General features: G+C 47.0%; 1 protein-coding gene across 10 annotated transcripts in view; it reads left to right on the top strand.

The window, feature by feature from the left end:
* ZNF516 (zinc finger protein 516) overlaps positions 1–13506 on the top strand; it is a 138823-nt gene that overhangs the window by 55030 nt on the left and 70287 nt on the right. The gene's annotated exons all lie outside the window — the stretch shown is intronic.

Here is a 13506-nt window from a genome sequence, read left to right on the forward strand (position 1 = left end):
CTTTGCGTAATTGTTTTAAGTGGAAAGTGATGTTTCAGTGATAGAACTTGCATGTTTCTCCACAAAGCCAAAGATGTTTTTCCCTTCTCTGCAACGCTGTTCCTGACTGTTGCTTTTTACCTGGACTTTCAAGAGTATTAGAAATCAAAGCCCGCGGCAGGGCTCTTTATATTCTGTGGTGAAGAAGATGACTGCTATGCTGTATTATTTCACAACAAAACAAAAGACAGTGTCATTTTTCCTTGTTAGAGATTTGGCCAAACCTGGACAGAGTTTATTACAGTCTTATGCAGTGTGTTATATGAGGGTCTGTTACACTGAAATGCATATTGAGTCAACAAATATGTAGAAGGCAAGTCTTTTCTCCTGTGGCAAAACCTGTGCTGAATCCATGCCCAGGTTGTGAGTGTCTACATAGGTAAATGAGTCTTCAGTAATGCGAATTTGAACTTTTCATTTCTTAGTCATTGGTCCCCGTGGGAGAAACAGGAGAACATGGCCTTCTCTGAAAATGCAGTGACCATTCAGTGAACATGTTTGGATTCTTTGAATAATTTGTCATGTGAAACCGGGTTGACCCCCTCATGACACTTGGTTGACGTCTTTTAAGTTTAATTCTTGGTATTCTTTTTTTATTTTTATAAATATAGATTTTACTGGTTATGTTCCGGCACTTTTTGGAGCACATGCTGGATAAAATATTGGGCTAGTACTATGGGTTTTTTTATTTTTTTCCACTTTGAAGAGAAATATTCTTAATATTTGGAAAAGCTCTTGGGCCTCACTCACCCCATTGATTATGATGGTGGTCACATGATTCATAAAAAGCTAATCCAGTAGTGCTTTTAGAAATAAAGAAGTTGGAAAGATCAAATGATTTCCATCATAAATTGGAAGATACTCTTTTTTCTTTTCAGGCTCATTAAATTTTAGAGACTTAATTTTTTTTTTTTTTTTTTTTTTTTTTTGAGACTGAGTCTTGCTCTGTCCCCCAGGCTGGAGTGCAGTGGTGCGATCTCGGCTCACTACAAACTCCACCTCCTGGGTTCACGCCATTCTCCTGCCTCAGCCTCCCAAGTAGCTGAGACTACAGGCGCCTGCCGCCCTGCCCGGCTAATTTTTTGTATTTTTTAGTAAAGACAGGGTTTCACCGTGTTAGCCAGGATGGTCTCAATCTCCTGACCTCGTGATCCACCCGCCTCGGCCTCCCAGAGTGCTGGGATTACAGGTGTGAGCCACCGTGCCTGGCCCTAGAGCCTGCTATTTATGTCTTAAAGACATTATGTATATTTTTCTCTATATGTAACTTTTTGAGAAAGTTAATATAGATCTCAGCTGATTCTGTAACAAGACATATATCATAGTTGAATGTAACGAACAGTTGGTGATAGAATAAATAGGATATTTCAGCTTATTGAGAGAGGACAGAAATTTATGGTGCGACAGAGGCATAAAACATGCAAGAGCCTTGTTAGGTGTATGTGGGTCACTTTCCGTAATCCCAAAGGACAGTATCTTTCTACCTAAAAACACAAATTTTTCACTTACAACAGCCCCTTTAACAGTCTAGTGTAGCAACAAATTACTAATTCGTGGGTATTCCTTAAGGAGAGAGACCATGTTCCATCGATTTAACTACTCTCAAGACACTGCGATTTGTGGGATTTGGCCCAGGTCTTTCACAGGGCTAGCCTGGAAAAGAAACTGGGTATTCTGAATCTTAACGTTTAAATCTGCGGCGTTCCTTTCTTTTTCTGAAAAAATACACGCAACTTTGGAAAATGTCTGCCTTTCCTGTTACTAAAAAGATGACTTAGTTCTTTGAGCATTAGGTTATTTTAAATTCTCAGAACTCTGATGGGATGATAGGTTAGCACTGTTAGGTAGAGCAGCTATGTAGAAATTGAGGAACGAAAGATAACGGTAGTTCTCATAAGCAGCGGCCAGCCTGCCTGTGGGAGCAGAATTGAAATTAGAATTCAGGTCTATGCGACCATTCCAGTAAAACCCAGTTGTGCCATAATTTTACCCGAACATTTTCTTTGACATCTAGGAATTGATTTGAATGCTGTTTCTGGATCTGGAAATAATTTGCATTATTAGATTAACTGAAAGAAACTCCTCTCCTTTTTTTTATGGAACATGTTTTCTCAGTTGAATGTTGCCATCTATTCCTCTGGAAAGTTCCGATATTCACGTTACTTTTATCCCCGTATAAGACTTGGTCGCAGCAGCTCTCATTATTGACTTAAAATAGTAGAAGTGCAAAATTCTGAAAAAAGCCAGTCATTGGGAATATGTTACTAGATTTAAATCTTCCACTGAGAAAGGGACGTGACATGAACAGAAAGTCCGCTTTTGGACTTCACAAAAAATTAATATTTTTAGTAGGAAAGAGGGGTGAAAGGGCATCTAATTGGAGTTTATAAAAATCAACATTTCCCACATTCCCAAACACAAGGAAGCTCAGGGAGCTTAGAAACCATCACTAAGGAAAAACGAATATTGCTTTGCAAGGAGACATATAAACCTTCAGTGTATGGGCCGAAATAGAATTCTGCTCAGAAAGCATTTAGGCGATTCAGGAATAACAGAAGCACGCAGAGAGTCTGCACGTCTCTGGAAGACTTCCTCTCAGAGTTCATGCCATCCTGAGAAGTGCCTGACTGGGCTGCCTGGTGCCCAGGCCACGGCAGATACTCTGAGGTACTCGTAATGCACAGTCCACCGTTTAGCTGCATACCATTCAAGACTAATTGTACTACTTCAGTTTTTCACCATTTCTTGTTATGCTAATATCTGTCATGTAAAATCCATATTCCGTCCTGTTGAACCCACCCTCACTTTTTAGATACTCACTGCGACTCAATAGATGGGACAGCCTCAAGTTTTAGATGACGTTGTGGGAAGTTAGAAGTACAGTTGGTCTTCTGTATCCGTGGATTCCGCATCTTTGGGTTCAACCAACCACAGCCTGAAAATACTAAAAAAAAATAGATGGTTGTTTCTGTACTGAACATATACAGGCCTTTTTTTTGTTATTATTTCCTAAACAACACAGCAGAATTTATAGAACATTTACATTGCATTATTATATGTAATCTAGAGATGATTTACAGTGTACGAGAGATGCGGTTCGGTTACATGCAGGTGTTTACACCAGGGACTTGAGCATCCTGGATTTCGGTATTGGGGGAAGGCCTGGAATTGGGGGAAGTCCCACAAGGGACGATTGTGTTCAACTGTTTTTGATCAACATAATGGCAAATTATATGACTCAACTTAAGAGAATAAAAAGAATGGTTGGAACAGTTGCCTTGGTATTATATGCAATTTGAAGAATCAAGGAAAGAGTGTTTAAAGAAGAAAAAAATGGTCAAGGGAAGGAAAGGTAATTAAAGGAGGAAATGGATCTACCTTCAGAGTGTCTCCTGGTTCCCATCCCCTGGCTGGCTGCCTCACTGCCGCCCTGCAGCCCAATAGCCCCGTCCTTAGAGCCCATCTTCTTTCCACCGTCACCAGCCACACTCAGGCTTTTGCCGTAAGGTATTTGCCGAGCTCGTGCTTGGAGGCTGGCTGGCTGTCCGTGCTGGTGCGCTGGCTGTGAGGAAGGCCAGGCTGTAGTTGTGCGGCTGCACAGAGGTTCCACAACCATCCTTCCTTCTTTCTAATAGAACTACAGACAGCAATTAGAATAGCTTAGGGAGGGTGAGAGACAGAGTGTGTGTGTGTGTGTGTGTGTGTGTGTGTGTGTGTGTGTGTGTGTGTGTTTTAGACAGGTCTCACTCTGTCACCCAGGCTGGAGTGCAGTGGCACAATCTCAGCTCCCTGCAACCTCCACCTCCGGGGCTCGTGCCATTCTTTCACCTCAGCCTCCAGAGCAGCTAGGACTACAGGCGGTGACCACCACACTTGGATAATTTTCGTATTTTTTTTGGTAGACATGGGGTTTTGCCATGTTGTCCAGGGTGATCTTGAACTCCTGGGCTCAAGCGATCCACCCACCTCAGCCTCCCAGAGTGCTGGGATTCCAGGCGTGAGCCATTGCACCTGGCCTGGAGGATGCGTTCACCCGTTGAAATAGGATTGAGGGTGAATCTGGCCAGCAGAAGGGAGAATGGAAAGAGGGGGTGAGCTGGGAGAGGTGTTTCCCTGTGTAGCCAAGCCTGCTGGGCGTGGACAGCCTTTATATGGTACTTCTTCTAAGCGTTTCCTCAAGGTAGAGCAGGAGGAGCTCTCACAGTGCCTTCGCGCATTGACTTTGCAGCCGAATCCAGTCGCGATGCTGAGTCTCTCGGGGACTCAGCGGTGTCCTGGCTTGGACGCACGGCGGGCAAGGCTCCCTCTGAAGCCTGGTGGTGTCCTGGCTCGGACGCACCATGGGCAAGGCTCCCTCTGAAGCCGAGTCCTGGGTTGGGAAGAGCTCTTGTCCTCACACATGCTTCATTGTGGGTCCCGTGGGAGGCTCAAAATGATTCAAAGAAAGAGGTTGTGGACCAAGGAGGAGGGAAAACGAGTGAAGTGCGTTCATTCAGGGGAAGTTCGAAGTGTAGGCGGGAAATAGCATCCAGTTTAGCTGGGGGAAGGAAAGCACACACGGCTGGGAACAATTTCATGGCAAACGCCACTCCACGGCCTGGAGGTGTGGGATGTGCTCATTCTGAGGGGTCTCGGTGGCATTGGGACCCTCTGTTAAACAGGAGCTTGCAGAATGGGTAAAGGTAAAAACCACCAGGCCAGCTCCCCTTAGTATCCTGACAGGTTCACTCGGCTGGACTCGGCCCAGTTCCTTCATCGCGCCGCAGCCCCGGGCTCCTCTTGCGTAATATCTAATAAATGTTCACACATAGACTGCTTTACTGCTTCTGAAGTGCAGGGGTGACAGGCCGTCCCGAAGTCAGGTGCCCCCAAAAAGTGAGTGCTGCTGTCTGCCATGTGGCCCGTGCCAGGCCCCACAGGGCTCCCTGGGGTGTTTAACCAGATGAGCCAGAGAACAAAACCAGAGTGGGAATCTGGTGAGACACAAACTCAGAAGAACAGAGACCGAGGTCACAAGCTGCAGGTTGATCGCAGGCTTCGGAAGAGCTGGCACCGTGTGCCCCGCAGAGGGCCCTTAAGGGCTCTACCTGGAGCCAAGACACCCTCCATGGCTTTACCCTGTACTGAGTTCTGAGGAGTTTATTTCTTTGGGAGTAAAGTATGAGTTGGAAAACCCTGATAATAAATTGTTGTTTAGTCTAAAAATGCAGCAGTGTTCTTCCAGAGAAATATTCAGATGTAGTTGACAGTCACATGCAGAATGCCTTGTGATGTAGTCAGCATCTTAGCAACCGGAGCCCACTCCGAATCCGCGCTCCCGCACGCGTGGACACGACGGTGATTGTTCGTATGGCCCTGGGTGTCCTCGTGTGCTTCCCGAGTTACCAGAGGAAGATTAAATTATGGGGAGAGTAGTGTCTCCTAAATACGTTTTATTGTATTCTGATTCTTTCAGCGTTGATAATCTATGCATGGCATGCATGCTGATATTTGCTTGAACAGAGTGCTACATTTTGTGACCTTCCAGAATGAATTTATTAGACTGTGAAAGGCGTTAAGACTCTAGAGATTATACTCTGGGGTTTTCTTCCCGCCACTGAGAAATAACATGTGGGATGTACGTACTCGGTACCGTGAAACGAACATCAGGCAGACATTTTGGTTTGCTAGGAAAATTCAAACACTCGACGTATTTTCTCTTTCTTTTTTGACTCAAGATAGAATCATAGAATTTTTGAGGTGGGAGGGAACTAAGAGGTATCCATTCTGTCCTCCCGTTTTATCAGTAAGGAATCCGGGGCTCAGGGCAGGCTTTTGTCCTATGCCGAATGATGTATGCGCTGCTCAAAGACCGCACATCATCGGTGGAGGGCACATAAGCTTGGACTCAGACACGTGGATTTTAATTATCCGTTAGTCACCAAGTCACAGCGTGGTATTATAAGTTCTTCAGCCCCTGGGAATCTGCAGTGTCCTGCCTTGCAGTGGTGGGGTGGGGGGCTGTGATTCCCACCGAAGCTGCCGTCCTCGCTGCGTTTCCTGTCTGTGCCTGGCGCACTGTGGGTATCCTACACACACACTCTTCCTGTTAGCGTCCAGCGTCCAGCCTGGGAAAGGGTCCCCTTCCTGGTGTGTCCACGAGGGGCAGGAATGCGTAGTCCCAGGATGGTTCAGATTCTGCATCTGTACCTGTACCCGTGTTGTACGCAGGCCAGGATGCCCCCTAGCCACGGCCATGGTACCCTGTGCAGAGGTCCTGTGGGGTGGGCCAAGTTTCCTTCCTGCCACGTGGGAAGTTACTTAGGATAGACATTCAGTGCATGTTCACTGAAAGAGAAGTTCGTAATATTCTCGGACTCCAGTGCTAATGGATGCGTTTACAGATTCTTATCGGATGGAACAGATTTCAGCCTTTTCTTTCTTTGCCTATTATGCTAAACTTCTTTACTTCAATTCTCCTTTCCCTGCTAGATTTAGCATTTTCCAGTCTGCAGGAGGGGTGGTGCTGGATACGACTTTCAGCCCTGAACCTGTTGGGTGAATGTCACTGTTGCCGTGTCGTGAAGAAGTGGCGCTCGGTCCTCCCAGGTGTGACTTGAACTTGTTACTCTGGCTTAAAATGGAAGGGCTCCTCTTTGTAGATTTCATCTATCAACAGTGAACAGAAACACCTGAATTTGCTTTTTGCACCCCGTTCCCACGAGATAGGGCATCTCACGGATCAGGCAGGATCGCTCCTGGTAAAGAGGGAGGTCTGATTTCACTCCGAGCCGTCAGTTCCTGACCAGCTGGAAGAAACGGACAGCAGCAGCCGGAGCAGCAGGTGCTGGGCTGGGTCAGGCGTTGCTGAGGGGTCTGTGCACCTGTGAGAAAAGGTGCTGGTGGTCACGGTGGGGTTTCCCGGCCAGGAAAGGTGTGATGCCATGGAGCCGTGTGCACCCCTGTGGAGCTGGGGACACGGCACCCTGCATGTGTTGTGTCACCCTGAGAGGGTGCCTTGCTGCTGAGCTGTCCGGGAGATTCCAGTCATTCTGACTGATGATTCTGCACCCTCCCATGTTGGTTGTGTTGTCACCCTCCTGTATCTGTGATGTGCTGCGTCTAAGCCCATCCCTTCTCAATACTTCACTAGGCGTTTGCTTAAAGCACAGATACCCACCCTTCTGCTCAGCCCTTGGGTGTTCCTCCTTGCGAGCCGAGGAGGCTCCCAGCTCTGTATACATTTCAGCTCTGGCACCTGACCGTCTTCTCCCCTCTCCACCTTGCTGTGCCTCGACAGCTATGCCCAGACTCAAGGCTACCATGTCTCCTCCACAAGACCTGAGCATCCAGCCGCGACGCAGCACCCAGGGTGGAATGCAAACCTGGGCCTCAGGCTGGCCCCATTCCTCCCCGTTGCGCCCCTCTCTAGCCTGGACATGTTCTTTTCAGGCAGAATGAACCTCTGCGTCCCCAGCATCCGCCTTGGGTCAGGCGTCCTGGAATTGCCATCTCATTGAAGGCGGGGACCGGACTTTCTTTTTCTAGAGGGCCCCGCAGGACTCACGCTAAGAACAGTGGCTGGAGCTGCACCTTGATGAATCTTGTTCTTCAGAGTTGACAGCGAACTACATGGAGAAATGTATTCAGGAGTGGGTAGTTTTGCACAGGAGTACTCAGCGCTCAGTAGTCCTTGTTACTGGATGTCTAGACTCTAGAGATCTTCCTGTCTGTTCACAGAAACAGGATGACCAGCAGTCACAGCAGAGGCTGGCCTTACAGTTAGTATTTAATGGGAGCATCTCGGGAGCCTACAGAGTCTTCAGTGGAGGGTGCTGCACTTGTGGATTTCAGTGCTGTTGCCACTCAGGACGTGCGGCCGGGTGTCGCTTCTGGTGTTGTCAGACTTAATGGAGTGAGGATTCGGGGAAGTCGCCTTCTTCCCTTCTTCTTCCCTTCTTCTTCCCTTCTTCTTCCCTTCTTCTTCCCTTCTTCTTCCCTTCTTCTGACCCTGCACGCCTCCTGTTGGAGCTGAGGCTCCGAGTTGCTGTGTCCGGGACCTTTGTTTCTGAACCGTTGTTACTGTGGACCAGGAGCAGAAGCTGGCTAAGCCCGTTCCCAGTAGAGAGTGATGCTAACATCGAGTGATCCTGGGCATGGGGTCCTGCTTAGGCCCCGGACTGTCACAGCAGGCTTCCTAGAGAGGTTGTTCAGGCCATTGGCTGGTTTCCCACCTCAGTACAGAGGGCCATGGGCCTGGTAGCCTTCGGAGGCCAGAGGCTGTGGAAAGATCCATGAATTTCATTGGTGCTGGGGCCCGGAGAGTGGGGCTGTAGGCTCTGGACCCCGTCTGGGGCTGCTCTCCACTGAGCTCCAGCACACAGGGCTCAGGTGACACAGGAGAGTGGGCTGTCAAGGACACAGTTGAATGCATGCTCTCTATTTCAGCTAAGGTGAGGTGATGGGCCTGGTGAGCAGGTAGTGAAGGTGCTGGCCGTTTGCACAATATTGGCACTGAAGGCAGAGGCTTATGGGGTGAGAAGGTAGCAGTGGTGCTGGTGCTTTGCACAGTGTTGGCACTAAAGGCAGAGACCTATGGGAAGAGCAGGTAGTGACATTACTGAGGCTTTGCACAGCTTCTTCACTCAAGGTACAGGCCTATGGGGTGAGCAGGTGTCCATGGTGCTGGTGCTTTGCACGGTGTTGGCGCCAAAGGCAGAGGTCTGTGGAGGAGGGCAGGTGCTGGAGGACTGGCCGTCTCACTGTTTGAGGAGTGCTATGGGCGCCACATTTTGAGGACCTCTACATAGAGCCCAAAGCCTGTCCTTTCCTTAAGGAGTCCTTCCTTGTTCAACTGGTGACATCTGCAGAAACCATCTCCAAAGCTTCTCATCCACGGGCACTTTGCCATTGGCCCTGGCATTGGTGGCTGCTTAGAATAGCAGGCCCTGTCCTATTCCTGCCAGGGCAGTGGTGGGCGGGGCCGCCTGAGCGCACCTGGAGGCGGAATGCACGGGGCACTGTTAGTGCATTGCATGTTAGTCCGTTCTTGTGTTTCTGTAAAGGAATACCTGAGACTGGGCAATGTATAAAGAAAAGAGGTTTATTTTGGCCCACGGTTCTGCAGACTGTATAGGGAGCATGGTGCCGGCGTCTGCTTCCTGTGAAGCCTTAGAAAGCTTAGGATCATGGTGGAAGGTCAAGGGGAGCCCATGTGTCCCATGGCAAGAGTGGGAGCAAGAGAGAGAAGGGAAGGCGCCACACACTCTGAAAGCACCAGATCTCGCGTGAACTCAGAATGAGAACTCACTCATTATTGTAATGGCAGCACCAAGCCATTCTTGAGGGACCCACGCCCATGACCCAGACACGACCTATCAGGCCCCACCTCCAACATAGGGAATCGGTTTCAACATGAGGTTTGGAGGCGGCGGATGTCCAAGCCATATCACGCCGGTGCAGGATGTTCCAGAGCAACCCCTCTCTCTCTGCTTTCAGGATTGACTTCCTTGTATGACTTAGGCTCAGTCAGCTCTTAAAGGAAACTGTGGCTTGCAGTCTGATTTGCATCATTCTTAGTCTGCATTTTCATCATGGGCACATTGAATTATTTCATAAGTTTAGACTTTCTTTTAAATGCTTGCAGCATTTAAGTTTTATTTGATAAGTGTTTTTTTGTGTGTGTGTCCTCGTCTCTGGCACAAGTTTTTCATTTTTCATTTTTGTGTGTATGGTTTTTCTTTTTGTGGTTCTTAGATAATTTTCTGTGTGCTGGACCTAATCTGAGGCTAGTTTTTCATGAGGGATTTGTTGGCTATTGATAGGATCCAGTATTTGCATATATAATTTGCATAAGCCTTTGCATATTAAAATGGATTGCCATTTTAGGTCTGTATTTTACTGGAATTTTAAAAAGCTGGGGATATTTGTCTCTGGATTAAAGGTTAGAAAGTAAGACTCCAGTTACTGAGATTTTACCTGATTCTGTGTGCCTGGTTCACATAGCGATATCCATTTACAGGAGGCCTTGTTTTCTGCTTTCTTTACAAAGGAAGCCATTGATTTGAAAGAAGTATTTTCACAGATTAGTAAGACATTTGGGCGAACTGTTAGCTGCCAAATATGTTCCTGTATAGATGTGCCAAATCTGAGTGTTACTCATGTTCTTTCTCTTAACTCCAGAATAGTTACTTTCAGCACTATGAATAAACTCTCTTCTACATTTAATACAATTACTGTTTTATTTAATAACCTACTTGGTTACTGAAATGTATCACTTAAAATGATAATTCTGCGGTGCCATTTGTTGAGCTGGCCATCCTGTAGAAAACTTACATACGTGCCTGAATCTCGTATCTGAAGCCCGATGGAGAGTGGCAGCTGCCTTCAATGTCGTGAAGTTAGGTTGTTGGTACATATGATAATCTCGTGATTGATTCCAGTGTAGATGCTATTGGGATAGTTTGTTCATTGGACTGGACAATTAGAGAACATTTTTGATACTGAAATGATGGTCAGGTTTCCAATTTGACTAGTTAAATCCTGTTTCCTTTGGTTTAAAATTAATCTGTGTTGTCACTGGTTTTTCAAAATTGATTGCTACGTGACTCATGAGAATATGATTTTTATAGATTATTTTGGTATTAGACTAGGATGTGATAGGAGTGGAATGGATTGACATTTTTCATTTTTAAGAAATATTGCTGGGTTCTACTTTTTCAAAAACGATGGAAGATGGTAGGTCCAGGACCATGAGGCTGAAATCAAGGTGTCAACCTTTGGAAGCATCATGGACGGGTAGGGAAGCGTCGGTAAGAGCCTTGAAATGCAGTTACAGGTGCCCCCAGAAGGTGCCTCAGGAAGTTCCTGAAGTTCAGGTATGAAAAAAGCCGTTGGAAGGTACTGGCTCGGGAATTTTCAGAAGCTCTGAACAGAAGGTTCTGGACAGGTTGTGCGTCACACCAGCAAGACAGAGTCTCTGCGGTTTCTATGGCGATAGCCTGCACTCCACTTAGAAACAAATTCTTGATGTTGTTTTGAAACCTCAGGAACAAAAGGGCACCGTGTTTGCTTTTGCGGAAGAGCCCGGTAGCCGTGTGGCATTTGGCAGACGTCGGATTCCTTGATACCTTTTCTTTCCGTCGCCACTGCTCGGCGCATCATTTTCCGTTCTGGGTCAGAATTTCCTGGTTTTTCTTTCTCGAGTGGAAGATCTTTTTCTTTGAGTTGAAAGATCTCTTGATTTGGGGGATGCTGCTGCTGGTGGTTGTGGAAGTCTCCCGGGCAGTGTGCAGCTTTCCCTGGTTACAGGGTGTCCAGGGTCACCCACACCCTCCTTTGTGCACTGCTGGCCTTGGTCATTATCTACCTTCACTGTGGGCACCTCTGTTCCTCCCCCTACTCCTCTTCCTACTAAAATGGGCAGAGTCAGGAGCCCGGGGGCATCTTAGCACCAAACACCTTGGTGAGCCCAGAGGCTGGGGAGCGTGGATCGCTGGATCTGGAGGCCCTGGCTCTAGGTCCAATCTCAGAGGATGCCTGAGCTTATTGTCTTTTATCTGTCCCAAGGCCATGGACAAAATCCCAGACCAGGAGCAGTCTCTATGTGCCTGCATGTGCCATTGTTGCTCCCCACACACCTGTCTCCTCCTGGGACCCTCAGGCCCTTGGCTCTGGGTGCCATCTGCATCTGTCACTTCTCAGCTCTTTGTGATGCCCTGTGCTCGGGGAGGGGCTTCCAAACAAGACCTGAGACCCCAGATCCATCTTCTTGCCTCAGGACTCCTCATCCCCTACCAGGTGCTGCTGGTCCTATCCCTGCGGGAGTGAGGGTGAGGCAAGGCCCGACTTCCCCGGGGTCAGCCTGCTCCGTGTGCTGACCTCCCTGCCCTGCTTGCTCACCTTCCTCCTGAGCGGCCTCCTGGCCTCTGCCTGGGCTTCAGGGCTAGCTCTGGCTGGAGGAGCTCCCATTTCCTGGGCTAGACCCATGCTAGGCTCCTGGTTTTAGAGTTCTGCTCGTCCTTTAGAACATCCACACATCTTTTGTGAACACCTGCACATGGTAAAGAATCCAGAAGGTGAGGAAGTGCTTGGAAAGGAGCGGTCCTCCTCTGTTGACTGTCCTGACTGGCCTCCCCTCTTCCAGAGAGTTTACTTCTGACCCTCCTTGGTCTTTAAAATGTGTTTTCTGGTATACGTGTATGTGTAGATTTTTTTCTTGTTTTGGTATGTAGTAAGAGCATTTGATGTGTCCTGTTCCTCAGCCTGCTTCCCCACGTAGCAGCATGTCTTGGGAATCTCCCCGTGTGGGTGGAGGACTCTCCTCTCTTGGACTGCTTGAGAGTGCTGGGCGATCTTGTTCTATTTGCCTATTGATCATTGTTCAAGTCCTTTCCAAATTTCATTACAGACAGTGCTGCCATAAACATACTGGTGACAGGCCATTGACAGCACTTAGGAGTGTTTCATGATGGATTTCTTTCTTTCTTTTCTTTTTTTGAGACAGAGTCTCGCTCTGTCACCCAGGGTGGAGTACAGTGGTGCGATCTCGGCTCACTGCAACCTCTGTCTCTCAGATTCAAGCGATTCTCCTGCCTCTCGGCTCACTGCAACCTCTGTCTCTCAGATTCAAGTGATTCTCCTGCCTCAGCCTCCTGAGTAGCTGAGACTACAGGTGCATGCCACCATGCCCGGCTAATTTTTTTTTTTTTTTTTTTTGTATTTTTAGTAGAGACAGGGTTTCACTGTGTTGGCCAGGCTGGTCTCAAACCCCTGACCTCAGGTGATCCACCCACCTTGGCCTCCCAAAGTGCTGGGATTGCAGGCATGAGCCACTGCGCCTGGACCATGATGGATTTCTTTAAGTGAAATTGGTAGTTTCAGGAGTTTGCGCATCTTATATTTTGATAGATGCTGCCTGTTTGGGTGTAATAATCCTCATGTCCACCAAAAGCTTATGAGTTTTGTGTGTGTTTCTCCACGCCCTCAATAGTTCTTAGTATTATAAATTTTCTAAAATTGCCTGTCTGAAAGAAAAAAAATGGTATATTTTTATTGCTTTAATTTCCATTTTCTTTTTTTCTTTTTTTGTGAGCATAAGCATGTTTTCATGTTTAGTGGCCTTTGTATTTCTTGCCTGATGTATATTGTCCATGAATTTTGCACATTTAAAAAATGTGTTGTCCTTTTCTTGTTAATTTATAGAAACTCTTTATATATTGTGGATTTGATTCTCATGTTTTGAATACGTTCTGTTGGTTTATCATTTGTCTTTTACTTTCTGAAGTCTTTTATTGTAGAAGTTCTAAAACATCAGAATTGTCTTTAGGGTTTTTGGATTTTACATATACTTTAGACGTTCTCTACCCTACCATTAAACTATCCTCATTGTTTTAATCAATCTAGTTTGCTTCATTACATTTGCTTTATTCCACATTGTGTTAACCCGTGTAAAACCTCGTATATATTCTGTGAGGTACTTTAAACATT

Source organism: Macaca mulatta, chromosome 18 (genome assembly GCF_049350105.2).
Source record: "Macaca mulatta isolate MMU2019108-1 chromosome 18, T2T-MMU8v2.0, whole genome shotgun sequence".
NCBI lineage: Eukaryota > Metazoa > Chordata > Mammalia > Primates > Cercopithecidae > Macaca > Macaca mulatta.